This window comes from Rhinopithecus roxellana, chromosome 4 (assembly GCF_007565055.1).
Source record: "Rhinopithecus roxellana isolate Shanxi Qingling chromosome 4, ASM756505v1, whole genome shotgun sequence".
Lineage (NCBI taxonomy): Eukaryota > Metazoa > Chordata > Mammalia > Primates > Cercopithecidae > Rhinopithecus > Rhinopithecus roxellana.
Genome location: NC_044552.1, coordinates 14681298 through 14693925, shown reverse-complemented (window position 1 = coordinate 14693925; position 12628 = coordinate 14681298). Strand labels below are relative to the sequence as shown.

General features: G+C 40.7%; 1 protein-coding gene across 3 annotated transcripts in view; it reads left to right on the top strand.

Moving 5' to 3' along the window:
- Nucleotides 1–12628, top strand: part of FARS2 (phenylalanyl-tRNA synthetase 2, mitochondrial) — a 533375-nt gene that overhangs the window by 202736 nt on the left and 318011 nt on the right. The window lies entirely within an intron of this gene.

Here is a 12628-nt window from a genome sequence, read left to right as displayed (position 1 = left end):
CTTTTTAGTGCCCATTCAGAAAAGCAAACAAATACACGTCAGCCCCATGTGTAGGTTTTGCCTCGAGTTTCTCCTGGTGACATATTTTCAAGCTGCCAGAATAGAGATGCCTGTTCAAATATTTACTTAGCCTTTTTCCCTTTTCAAAACAGCTAAAATGGTAAGACTTTTTTTCTGATGTAAAAGCAATCTGTAATCACTGAAAAATTCAGAAAATAAAATATAAAAATGAAAATGAAAGTAATTCCATGATCCTACATAAAATAGATTCTTTATAAAATTTAGTCGCTATATAAAACTTTAAATCTTTATGCATACTTATAATTGTCACATATACCTACATGTAGAAGTTATTATATGTTTTGTAAAAAGTAGAATCATACTTTGAATATTTTTTGTAATAATTTTTTCCACAAGAAATGTGACACAAGTGTCCTTTGATGTTGCCAAATATTTATCTACATCATCATCGTCAGTGGCTGCATAACCACTGTGGATGGATCTTTCTGGCCACTCCCATGTTGATTTTTTTTTTTTTTAAATACTTTATGTTCTAGGGTACATGTGTACAACGTGCATGTTTGTTACATGTGTATACATGTGCTGTGTTGGTGTGCTGCACCCATTAACTCATCATTTACATTAGGTATTTCTCCTAATACTATCCCTCTCCCCTCCCCCCACACCACAGTAGGCCCCAGTGTGTGATGTTCCCTTTCCTGTGTCCAAGTGATCTCATTGTTCAGTTCCCACCTATGAGTGAGAACATGCGGTGTTTGGTTTTCTGTTCTTGCGAAAGTTTGCTGAGAATGGTGGTTTCCAGCTGCATCCATGTCCCTACAAAGGACACGGACTCATCCTTTTTTATGGCTGCATAGTATTCCATGGTGTGTATGTGCCACATTTTCTTAATCCAGTCTGTCATTGATGGATATTTGGGTTGATTCCAAGTCTTTGCTATTGTGAATAGTGCCGCAATAAACATACGTATGCATGTGTCTTTATAGCAGCATGATTTATAATCCTTTGGGTATATACCCAGTAATGGGATTGCTGGGTCAAATGGTATTTCTAGTTCTAGATCCTTGAGGAATTGCCACACTGTTTTCCACAATGGTTGAACAATGGTTGAATAGTTTATAGTCCCACCAACAGTGTAAAAATGTTCCTGTTTCTCCACATCCTCTCCAGCAACTGTTGTTTCCTGACTTTTTAATGATCGCCATTCTAACTGGTGTGAGATGGTATCTCATTGTGATTTTGATTTGCATTTCTCTGATGGTGAGTGATGATGAGCATTTTTTCATGTGTCTGTTGGCTGCATAAATGTCTTCTTTTGAGAAATGTCTGTTCATATCCTTTGCCCACTTTTTGATGGATTGTTTGTTTTTTTTCTTGTAAATTTGTTTGAGTTCTTTGTAGGTTCTGGATATTAGCCCTGTGTCAGATGAGTAGATTGCAAAAATGTTCTCCCATTCTGTAGATTGCCTTTTCACTCTGATGGTAGTTTCTTTTGCTGTGCAGAAGCTCTTTATTTTAATTAGATCGATGGGTTGTTGACAATAAAATTTTTATCCATGTGTCCTGTGCACTTGTCTTAATATTTTCCTGGGATAAGTTTATAAAAGTGGAATTACTGTGTTTTCTCCCAAGGTTTATGATGCATATTCATAGGTACACTAGAAAAAAGTACCTGCAGTATTTGAAAGTGTTGATTTTTCCACACCCTTACCAATACTGAACATTATCAGTCTCTTTACTCTTTACATGTAACAGGAAAAAATGTACACTGGTGTTTTGTTGTTATTGTTTTTTAGAAGTGGGGGGTCTCACTGTGTTGCCCAGGCTGGACTTGAGCTCCTGGCCTCAAATGATCCTCCCACCTCAACCTCCTAAGTAGCAGGGACTACAGGCATGTGCCACAGTATCAAGCTTATACTGGTGGTGGTATAATTCCCTTTCTTTTTTTCTGGTCACTAGTGTCACTGAGCATGTTCCCAGAAGCTATTGACTCAGTCCATTTTCTTTCTTAGTTTTATTTCTGTTTTGAGACGGAGTCTTGCTCTGTTGCCTAGGCTGGAGTGCAATGGCACAATCTTTGCTCCTTGCAACCTCCATCTCCCGGGTTCGAGTGATTCTCCTGCCTCAGCCTTCCGAGTAACTGGGACTATAGGTGTGCACCACCACAACCGGCTAATTTTTGTATTTTTAGTAGAGACAGGGTTTCACCATTTTGGCCAGGCTGCTCTCGAACTCTTGACCTCAAGTGATCTGCCTGCCTTGGCCTCCCAAAGTGTTGGGATTACAGGCCTGAGCCACTGAGCCCAGCCACTCAATCCATTTTCTGATGAGACTAGGAAGGATGCTAGAATATATTCTGTAAGTTTTATTTTTATTTTTTCACTCCAAATGATAACTTATTCTCATCTTTGTTGAAGTCCTCTGTGTATCCCTCCCTGTCAGTGTCTTCACTCCTTCCCTCTCTCCCTCCCTTCTATGAGCAATCACATGCTGAATTTTGTGTTATTACCTTTATTTTCATTATAGTTTTACTATTTATATAGTAAAACAAGTTAACTTTCATGTGCTTTTATATTTTAACAAATGAACTCACAGTATAGATCCTTTCATGACTTTCGGTTTTCACGCATTTGTGTGAAGTTCATCTGTGTTGTCATAGGTAGAGTTTTAGTCCGTTTGTTTTTTGCAGCTATTGGATGAATGTTCCATAGTTCATTCATCCATTCTTTAATGAATATTTGCTTGGTTACAATTTTCTTTTTGCTATTACAAATGCTACTGCTGAATATTCTTGTACATCTGAATGTATAGGTATAAGAGTTTCACTGAGCTATATTTTACATAGCAGTAAAATTGCTAGAAGTCAATACTTACGAGCATCTTTGGGTATCATCAAATTGATTCCCAAAGTGGTTGGCCCAATTTACATTGTCTTAAGCCTTTCTAAAGTTCCCTGGTGCTTTACATCCTCTTTAACACTTAACCTTGTTCAACTTATTTTGGCAGTCTGATAAGCTGAAAATAGTATCTCTAGCTGAACTTGGTGGTGCCCCTGTAGTCCTAGCTACTCAAGAGGCTGAAGCTTGAGGATCACTTGAGCCCAGGAGATCAAGGCTGCACTGAGCCATGATCCCCCCACTTCACTCCAGCCTGTGTGGTAGAGTGAGACTCTCTCTCAAAAATTAAGTAAATAAATAATAAATTAAATCAAATGGTATATTGTGGTTTTTATTTGCATTTACCTGGTTACTGTTAAGTTTGAACACATTTTTATTTATTTATTTGACATTTATAGTTTTTCTTTTGTTCATTTTTTGGGTGAGGCTCATTTCTGTCTTCTAAAATTGATTGGCAGGAATTCTACATTTATGTCGCTTACTACTCATTTGTCATTTCTGTGTGTTTCAATTATATTCTTTAGGTTTGTGGCTTTTCTTTTCTGTTCTTTTCTTAAGTTGCTCTTTCATAAATGGAATATATATATATATACACACACACACACATTTCTTTTTTTGAGTAGCTTTAGGTTTCTTTATATAACATCATTCTCCAAAAAAGTAACTTCGCCCGAGATTGTGCGTGGGTGTAAGTTGGCAAATTTTATGAAGATAACCCTTTCGCTTGTCATGCTTGATTCTGGTAGTTTAAGTCTCTCATGTTATTGCCTTATCATTCATATTTTCAGCATTGGGATTCTAAATATTTAATGACTTCCAAGCATTTACCCTCTCTTTCCTAGTGTTCTGTCAGATTTAGTCCCACCCTCGGTGACAGTTTCCCTTGGCTGGGAAGTCGTACTCTAGGATGTGCTTGTTTGACTAGGAAATGTAGCTCAGAGCTTGCCTGGGAGTCCAGTGATGTCATTGTCACTGAATTGGATTTATTTCCTCCTATGTTTTTTAGTTTTCCCTAATCCTGCTTCTCATCCACACCACCCCTCCAGTATTTCCATTACTGTAATAAAAATAAAGGCTTTGGCGCCTTGTCTTAAGCTATGGTATATGTCTACATTTCTGATGTTTTAGCAACTGTCGTGATACGTCTGTGGCATGCTTTCTAGGTATAAGAAACATCTGGAAAGCTGAGAGTCTGTCCTGTATGTTCATTTCAACGTCTAAGGTCTTGTATGCTTGCCAGGTATATGAAGCAATTTCCATTTAACTTTCCAGATTTTCCCTCATCAATGCGGACTTAATTTTCCATTTTCAACTGTTATCCTTTTTCCCGTTGTCTTCTCCCATTCCTGAAACAGCAACACCAATAACACAGTCTAACCAGTAGCTTTTTACACGTAGAAGCTGTTGGGACAGTTTGTGAGTGAGCAAATAAAAGGTGTGGATTGAAAAGAAATGGAATTTGGCAAGTTGATATTGATGCAAGTGGTCCCTTCTTTTATCAGACTGTAGTATTGTTCCAAGTTCTTCACCCCTCCCTGTATCTGTGCACTTGGTCCCGTGACTGTGAAGCACTGTCCGCTATGGGAAGAATATACTTCTCTGCCCTGCTGATTTGGAGCTTGACCCTGTAACTTTTTTGGCTAAAGGGAAATTAGCAGATGTGACAGGAAAAGAGGCTTGAAATGTACTTAGCGGTTGCTTTTGCCCTTTTTAGCTTCTGCCGTTATGAGGTGAACATGCCCTATGTAGCTTGCTGGTTCCAGAACAGTAAGAAGCATGTGGAGTGGACCTGAACCACCCTCAGGGCCTGAATCTCAGCCGGTCTGGACCAGCTGAGCCCCAGCGCCGCAGATGGGTGGTGGTTGTTGCATGGCACTGCAATTTTGTAGTGGTTTGTTGATCAGCTGTAGCTGGCTGATACAACATACATTGTGGTTGTCATACTGTTTTTCAGCTTACCAAGGGCTCATAGAATGCTTAAGATTCTCTCTTCCAATATCGTTCACAGAAAATTCAGCTCATTTATTTCTCTCAAGTATTTCCTCTTCACCCCCCTTTCTAACTTAGCAGGAAAGATATTTGGAAAGAACTTGACTTTTTTACTTCCCTCCCTCTGCAGAGAAGCCACTGAAATAGTTTCTCAGTATTTTAGTGGGTTGTGGTGGTGGTTCTGAAAACCAGACAGGGATTGGGGGTGGGATTTATCTGGAATGGCCTCTATATGGAAGGTTTTTGAAAAGCTGCTGATATATGGAAGATCCTTGTGTGTGTGTGTGTGTGTGTGTGTGTGTGTGTGTGCACGCATGCACGTGCATGTGTTTGCAATATAACCTTTTAAAAATTTTAGTGCAGGCCGGGCGTGGTGGCTCACACCTGTAATCCCAGCACTTCGAGAGGCCGAGGTGGGCAGATCATGAGGTCAGGAGTTCGAGACCAGCCTGACCAACATGGTGAAACCCCATCTCTACTAAAAATACAAAAATTAGCTGGGTGTGGAGGCCGGTGCCTGTAATCCCAGCTACTTGGGAGGCTGAGGCAGGAGAATCGCTTGAACCTGGGAGGTGGAGGTTGCAGTGAGCCGAGACTGCACCATTGCACTCCAGCCTGGGTGACAAAGTGTGACTCTGTCTCAAAAAAAAAGAAAAGAAAAAGAAAAAAAATCTTAGTGCCATGTGTCTAAATTTAATCAGTCTCAGGTCGAAGACTCTGGAATCAGTGGATTGTAAGCTTCATAAGGGCAGGGAATTTTTTGGTTTTGATCACTGTGGTATTTCTAGTTGCTAGAACAATGCCTAGCACATAGAAGACACTCAATAGTCATACATAAATTAGATGGATGGGTGTGTGGGTGGGTGGACCCCCCACTCCTCATCCCAATGTTTGTTATTCTTTCTTCAGGCTCATGGAAACAGTAAAATGTGGGGGGAAACTGACCTAATTTTTGAAGCTTCCTCATGACTCTTTCTGCCCTCAGCTGTTCAGTACAATTCCCAGTTTCTAAGGATGGTGCAGTGGGAAGCACATGGGCCTCAGGGTGAAGACCCGGCTCCAGTCAGGCCTGGCCACCAGCTGGGCTGGAGATCTTGGGCAAGGCTTGTGGGTCTCAGTTTCTTTATCTGTAAGATGAGGGGCCTAAATTATATAACTTTCAGATTTCCTTTTAGCTCTCAAATCTTAAACAGCCTAGAGGTTCTTAATATCAATAAAACCCATAGAGGATTGTGTTTTGTTGTATAGCACCACATAGAAAATTGCACAGCAGCAGGACTTGGGTATATATGGTTGGTTAATCAGGGTTTTTCCTCCTCTTAAAGAAATTCTTAGAGACCGTTAAAAAAAAAAAAGAGAGAGAGAGAGAGAAAAGAGGATGCTCATATAATTGGATTTTATTTAAGCTATTTATGAAACTCTTGCTTCATGGGATCACTGCAGCTTTGCAGGCAGGTAGTCATGTGCTCTCAATGGCTCAATTTTATTTTCTTCCTTGCAAAAAGGCAATTTAGAAGTTTAGGAATTATTTATGGTACTGTGGGGATAAACACAATCTGCTAAGTTGTTTTTCTTGTATCATTTTTTTTTTTTCAAGGTTCATTCCTGTATTTTAGGCTGGAAGCAATGTCTTCATGAAATGGCCATGTTGTTATGTCCATGGACAAAATGAGTTAATGTCAGTAGGCAAAATTTATCCCAGGTAATGTCACTAGGCAAAATTTATGCCAGGTTTTAAAATTGTGATTCTTAATTGGTATAATTCAAGAGTTGGATATTACTGGGTGATTCTCAGAAATAAAGACTTGGTAATCACCTAAGTATGGCAAATGATGGTCCAAAAAAGTTTGAGGTTTCTTTACTGGAGGGTGTCTCCAAGCTAGGAAGAACTAGCTCTGTTTGAGGGAGGGAGTATGCAGTATTTCCCAGACTTCTTTGACCACAAAATCCCTTCATGAAAAGATTTCTTCTATGGATCCTGTCCCAAGAAGTACACATGGGGACATGCTCATCCATTGGCTGCTGGGATTGACAGTAAACTAGGAGGCTGATAGAAATGTTTTCTGGGGAAGCAGGGACAAACTACAGTAAGATACTCTTTAAAAATTTTACCTGAGTCATGCCTTCAATACCAAGGGAAGTAGCTGATACTAACATAAGTAATTCAGAACATTCATTTATCATTTTAGATTATTTGTCTGTGGAGCCCTGGAAATTGAGGGCTTGTGGGCCTCAAAGGCATTAGCAAGAAAAAAGCTCTCAAAATCCATTATGTGTATTTGATACTTCATGTAGTAGAATCAGCCTTCCCTCTTTTCTTCCATCCCTGAAGCAAACCTTTAAGTATCTGTGTGGTAGGAACCATACCCAGGTGCTATGGATGTCGAGGTGGTTTCTGCCTTTGGGGAACTTCCAGTCCGGTGGTAGAGGCTGATGGGTAAGCTGCTCTGTCCAAGGTGCTATGGTAACAGTTGAAGGAGGAAATGGTTCCCTGAGAGCTTGTGCAAAGCTTCATACTTGGATGTGATGCTTGAGCTGACAGATGAAGTCTGAGTAGTTTAGATGACAGGGGCTGAGGGAAGAGGAGGTTTTTAAAGTACATTTTATTGTGTATATTTAAGGTATACAACATGATGTTATAAGATACATATATATAGTAATATGGTTACTCTAGGGGAACAAATTAACATAGCCATCATCTCACTTAGTCACCCATTTCCCCCGCTGTGTCATGAGCAGCTGTTGGCTACTCATTTGCTTGCGCAGAGATACAGGGAGTGAGAGGCAGCAGTGTGTGTCTGGGAAGACTGACTCATGGATCGCTGGATTATACCAGGAAACATGTTAGTTAGGTGGAGGAGGTTGGAACCTAGATAGGGTCAGTTCCGGAAGGGCTATGAATGCAAAATCAAAGACCTTACATCTCATCCTTCTGGTAGTAGTGAGGCATTGGAATATTGAAAGTAGGAAAATAATGTGACCAGATTGATATTTGGGAATCTGGCATTACTGTGGAGTGTGAGTGGAAGAAATGCAAGTTCAAAGACAAGGAGAACAGGAGAATTGTCTAGGCTCTGAATGATGAGGGCAGGAGCTGAAGCAGCAGAAGCAGCAGGCAGAGAGGGGGCCAGATTGTGTGCCTTTTAAGAGTTATCACCAGGCTTTATGTGCAAGGGGACCACCTTCTTGGCATGAGGAAAAGGTCGTGGATTGAAGGAGCAGATTAGTTCTGATTGCAGCTTTCCTAAGCATAATTGACACACAGAACCTTTGAGCAATACTCTGCCACTGGCACACCCTCCAGAGAATTGTAGGTGAATTCCACAGGACGCTTTTTACCCCCATTTTCTACCTTAAGCTACCTAAATCATAATCACTAGCATAACCTCTTCCTCATCATGGAGGCATTTTTAAAGAACATTATCCAGAGAAGTACAATCTGTTAGGTGAAGGCTCTTGTTACCTAAGAAGGCAAAATGTACAAATGCTACTCATCCTCCCTACCTTATCCTCTATAAACATTTACTGAGGATAAACATTTATTGAGGATAAAGTAGGGAGGATGAGTAGCATTTGTAAGAAAGGTAGATGCTCAGCAAGTGAAGATGAACAAGGCAGAACTACCTTCAAGGGGTGAATGGTCTGATGAGGGACGCAGTCTCACAAATAGCGCCATAAGCAGATACGTGATCATGCTTGGAGGCAAGTGGCCTGCAGAATCAGGGAGGTTATCCCAGAAGAATTACCTGGAAGAGTGGTTCTTTTACCTTCATCTTGAAGAATGCATAGGCCTTTGCCAGGACAATAGGAAGGCAGGGCCTTCTAGGCAGAGGGGATAGCACATTCAAAGATACAGAGTTTCGAAAGATCCAGAATGTTCATTTGAGGACAGAGCATCGCAGTGTGGCTGGGGTAGCCTAGGTGACAATGAAAGTGCTGGTGGGAGGTAGATCCAGAGAAGTCTGGAGTGTGAGGCTTTGTACGCAAAGCTAAAGGAGTATGGACTGTGCTGTTGTTATTGCAGCCAGTAGAGACTTATTTGGGAAGGGAAGGGAGTGAGAAAGTGGAAGAAGGGAGTCCGCCTCTTCATGTGTTGTATACAATTATTTTATAAGTCATGCATTTCTTTGGGGTGCGAGTGTTCCTGTGAGTGTGTACACTCTTCCTCCCACTGCTTTCATGTCTGTGTTTCTGCCCTTCAAGTTTTTTAAATGCAAATACAAATATATATTATTTTTCTTTCTCCTTAAAAACAAAAGCAGCATACAATATTTTTTACTTTTTTTTTCACTTGCAGTGTATTTTAGAGATGTTTGAACGTTAGAAAGCCTTCCCATTTCTATTCACAGCTGCATGGTATTTCATTGTGTGTATGAACCATCATGTATTTAATCAGTGCTCCCTTGATAGGCATTTTGTGTGTTTCCATCTTTTGCTATTAAAAACAATGTTTCAGTGAATAACTGTGTACATGTGTCACATTTTGCATGTAGTACATCTATAGGATTTATTTCTTGAAGTGGAATTGCTAAATCACACAGTATATGCATTTAGAATTCTTATAGACATCATGCCTATTAAGTAGTCCTGGGGTGAAGCAGTCATATCTGATAGGCGGATTGAATGGGGGTAAGCTGTGAGCAAAGTGGAGGATGGTGCTGTGTTAGCCTTGGTGACTCATGATGCCCTTTCACAAGATGGAGACAGAGGAGCTATGTAGGTTGCACCCTCGCTTTCGACCTCTTAAGCCTGAAGTGTCTGTAAGACATCTAGGTAGAAATATCTAGGAGATAGTTGCAAGTGAAAGATCGGAGAGTGTAAGAGAGCTCTGTAGGAGATTTTGAATTCATCAGTGAAGTTAAAAGTCACTGGCCAGGCGCCATGGCTCATGCCTGTAATCCCAGCGTTTTGGGAGGCAGAGTCGGGTGGATCACTTGAGGTCGGGAGTTCCAGACCAACCTGGCCAACATGGTGAAACCCCGTCTTTACTAAAAATGCAAAAATTATCCGGGTGTGTTGGTGGGCACCTGTAATCCCAGCTACTCAGGAGGCTGAGGCAGGAGAATGGCTTGAACCTGGGAGGTGGAGGTTGCAACGAGCCAAGACTGTGCCACTGCACTCCAGCCCAGCTGACAGAGTGAGTAAGACTCCATCTCAAAAAAAAAAAAAAAAAAAGGAAAAGCCATAGACTTAAGATTTTATCTATATATGAAAATTATCATAAGAAAAGAAGAGAAAGGCCAAAAAGTATAAGGTTTCAGAAAAATAAACATTCTCCTGGGTTCCTTTATCTATTAAATTTACTGGAATTTATTTGCATAAGGCAAGAGTTTTCCTGTGGTTCAGGTCTTTATTTGACTTATTCATTCATTGTTCGTGCATTCATTCATTTCAATATTTGCTGAATACCTGGTAGTACAGATTGTATGCCTCTTATATTAAATGCTTGGGACAAGAAATGTTTTGGGTTTTGGATTGTGTGTGTGTGTGTGTGTATTTTGGAATATTTGTGTTATACTTACTGATTTAGCATTCTTAATCTGAAAACTCGAAATCAGAAATGTTCCAATGAACATTTCCTTTGAGCATCGTGTGGGCCCCCAAAAAGTTTTGGATTTTGAAGCATTTAAGATTTCAAATTTTTCAGATATGAGATACTCAGCCTGTACCAATTAATGATGAAAATGCGATCATCCCTTGGTATACATGTGGGACTGATTCCAGGACCCCTGAGTATATCAAAATCTGCACATACTCAAGTCCTGCAGTTCCCTGAGGAACCGCATGTATGAAAAGTTGGCTCTCTGTATACATGGGTTTTGCATCTGCAAATTCTGTATTTTTGACCCACATTTGGTTGAAAACAATCCATGTAGAAGTGAACCTGTGTAGTTCCAGTCTTTGTGGTTCAAGGGTCAACTGTATGAGGCTACAGATGGCCCCTGCCCTCCTGCAGCTCACAGTCAGGTGGGAAGTATGGTCAGGTAAATGTGTAGTCAATATGTACTGACACATGCTGTGAGGAAGGCAGCACATTGCACTGTGGGAATAGTAGGAGGTGGCATCTAGTGTGATCTGGTGAAGTTTTCAGAAAGGCCTTCTACTCTGAGATGTGAGAAATGAGTAAGGGTTAGTGGTAACAGGGAGTGGGGAAGGGGAAGTGTGATGTGGTCTGCAGGGGCGAACTAGTTTGGTAAGGGGCCAAGTGGTAGGCATTTGGGTTTGGGCTGGCCTTGGTCTCCTGCTCCAGCTCCCCAGTGCTGTTGTAGTGTGAGGGTCACGGTGGCCATCAGTGAAGTATGGCTGGTTTCCAGTAACTCCTTATTTATGGATAGTGACAATTTCCTCTGATTTCCATGCATCATGAATAGTGCTCTTCTTTTGATGTTTTCCAGCCATTTAGAAAAGAAAAACTCATTCTTAGCTTGTAGGCCATAAAAAACCAGAGGGTTAGGGAGCCAGACTTGGCATGCAGGATGTAGTGTGCTGCCTCTTAGTCCAGGCACAAGAAACAGCCTGTTCAAAGGTTGAGGCGAGAGAAGCACACAGGGGCTTCTCTGAGAGCCTCTTCTTAGGGGTCTCCTTGCCTCCAGGGTCTGCCTCCTCCAATCTGCCCTGTGTGGAACCCCTGGATACATCGCCTTGGGCTACCTCTTTCATTATTGCTGTGCCTCTCTGGATAATCTTCTGTGATTCTTCATGAAGGTATTCAGGGTCCTCCCCTCATTTTCTGCTTTGTTTACCTCAGCTTCCTTTCATGAAGATTTGGGGAAAATCCTGCTCCACTGACAGGAATCTGGTATTTTAGATACGATTGGAGGTGTGTAAACACTTCCGGGCTTTCTAGGCCACTGCTCATTCCTATGTATGCACACATAGTTTGCTTTCATTGTGAACTTTTTGTGTATTTCCTAGAAAAGTTACTTTGGGATTAATTTACATATAAAAGTCCTATATTTTCATCTTATTTTTATCCTGCCACTTCAGGTATAGGGAAACAAATGAAAAAGTCTTCAAATGTTGACTTCTAAGGCTTTATTACCTCAGACAGCTTCATTATGTTTGTGGAAATCTAGTGTGCTTTGAAGGAATTAATCTAGCCTTACTTGCAATCTGTATGTGTTTACATAGAATGAACAAACATTGCATTAACGTTTCATGAAAATTCAATTATTCCTGTCTCCAGGAAACATGCTCTGCTTAGTATTTAATTCTCAAGTATGTCAAGGTGATGGTTCTTGAACTGCCGTAAGAATTGGGGAGTTGGGGCTCACTGCTCATTTCCATAATCAATGGAGAAATGGCCAGTGGAGACTTTTTATCACTAAGGTCCTCATGTAACCCATGTCTGAGGTTACAGGGGACATTGGGGACATCAGTCTCGGTGGCATAGGGCTAATATAAAATCCTCTCTAGATTTTTGTTAGAATTAAGAGAAGTAACATTTAAGGATGATACTCTACATAATTAATCTTTTCTTTTGGAATTTGTTATGCTTATGTATGGTTTATTCAGCAGGCATTTTCTGAGATGCTGTTGTTAATGGGGTGCAGCAAGAGAAGGAAGGGGTGACAATCAGCTGGTATTAGTGTCTGTTGTGATGGGTTGGACCCTACTTAACTCTCAAGCATCAGTATAAATGTTCTTTTATTCTTGAAACATTTCTTGAGAAGTCCAACAACTCACCTGCCACTGTGTTGTTATTGCAGTGAAGTGATTAT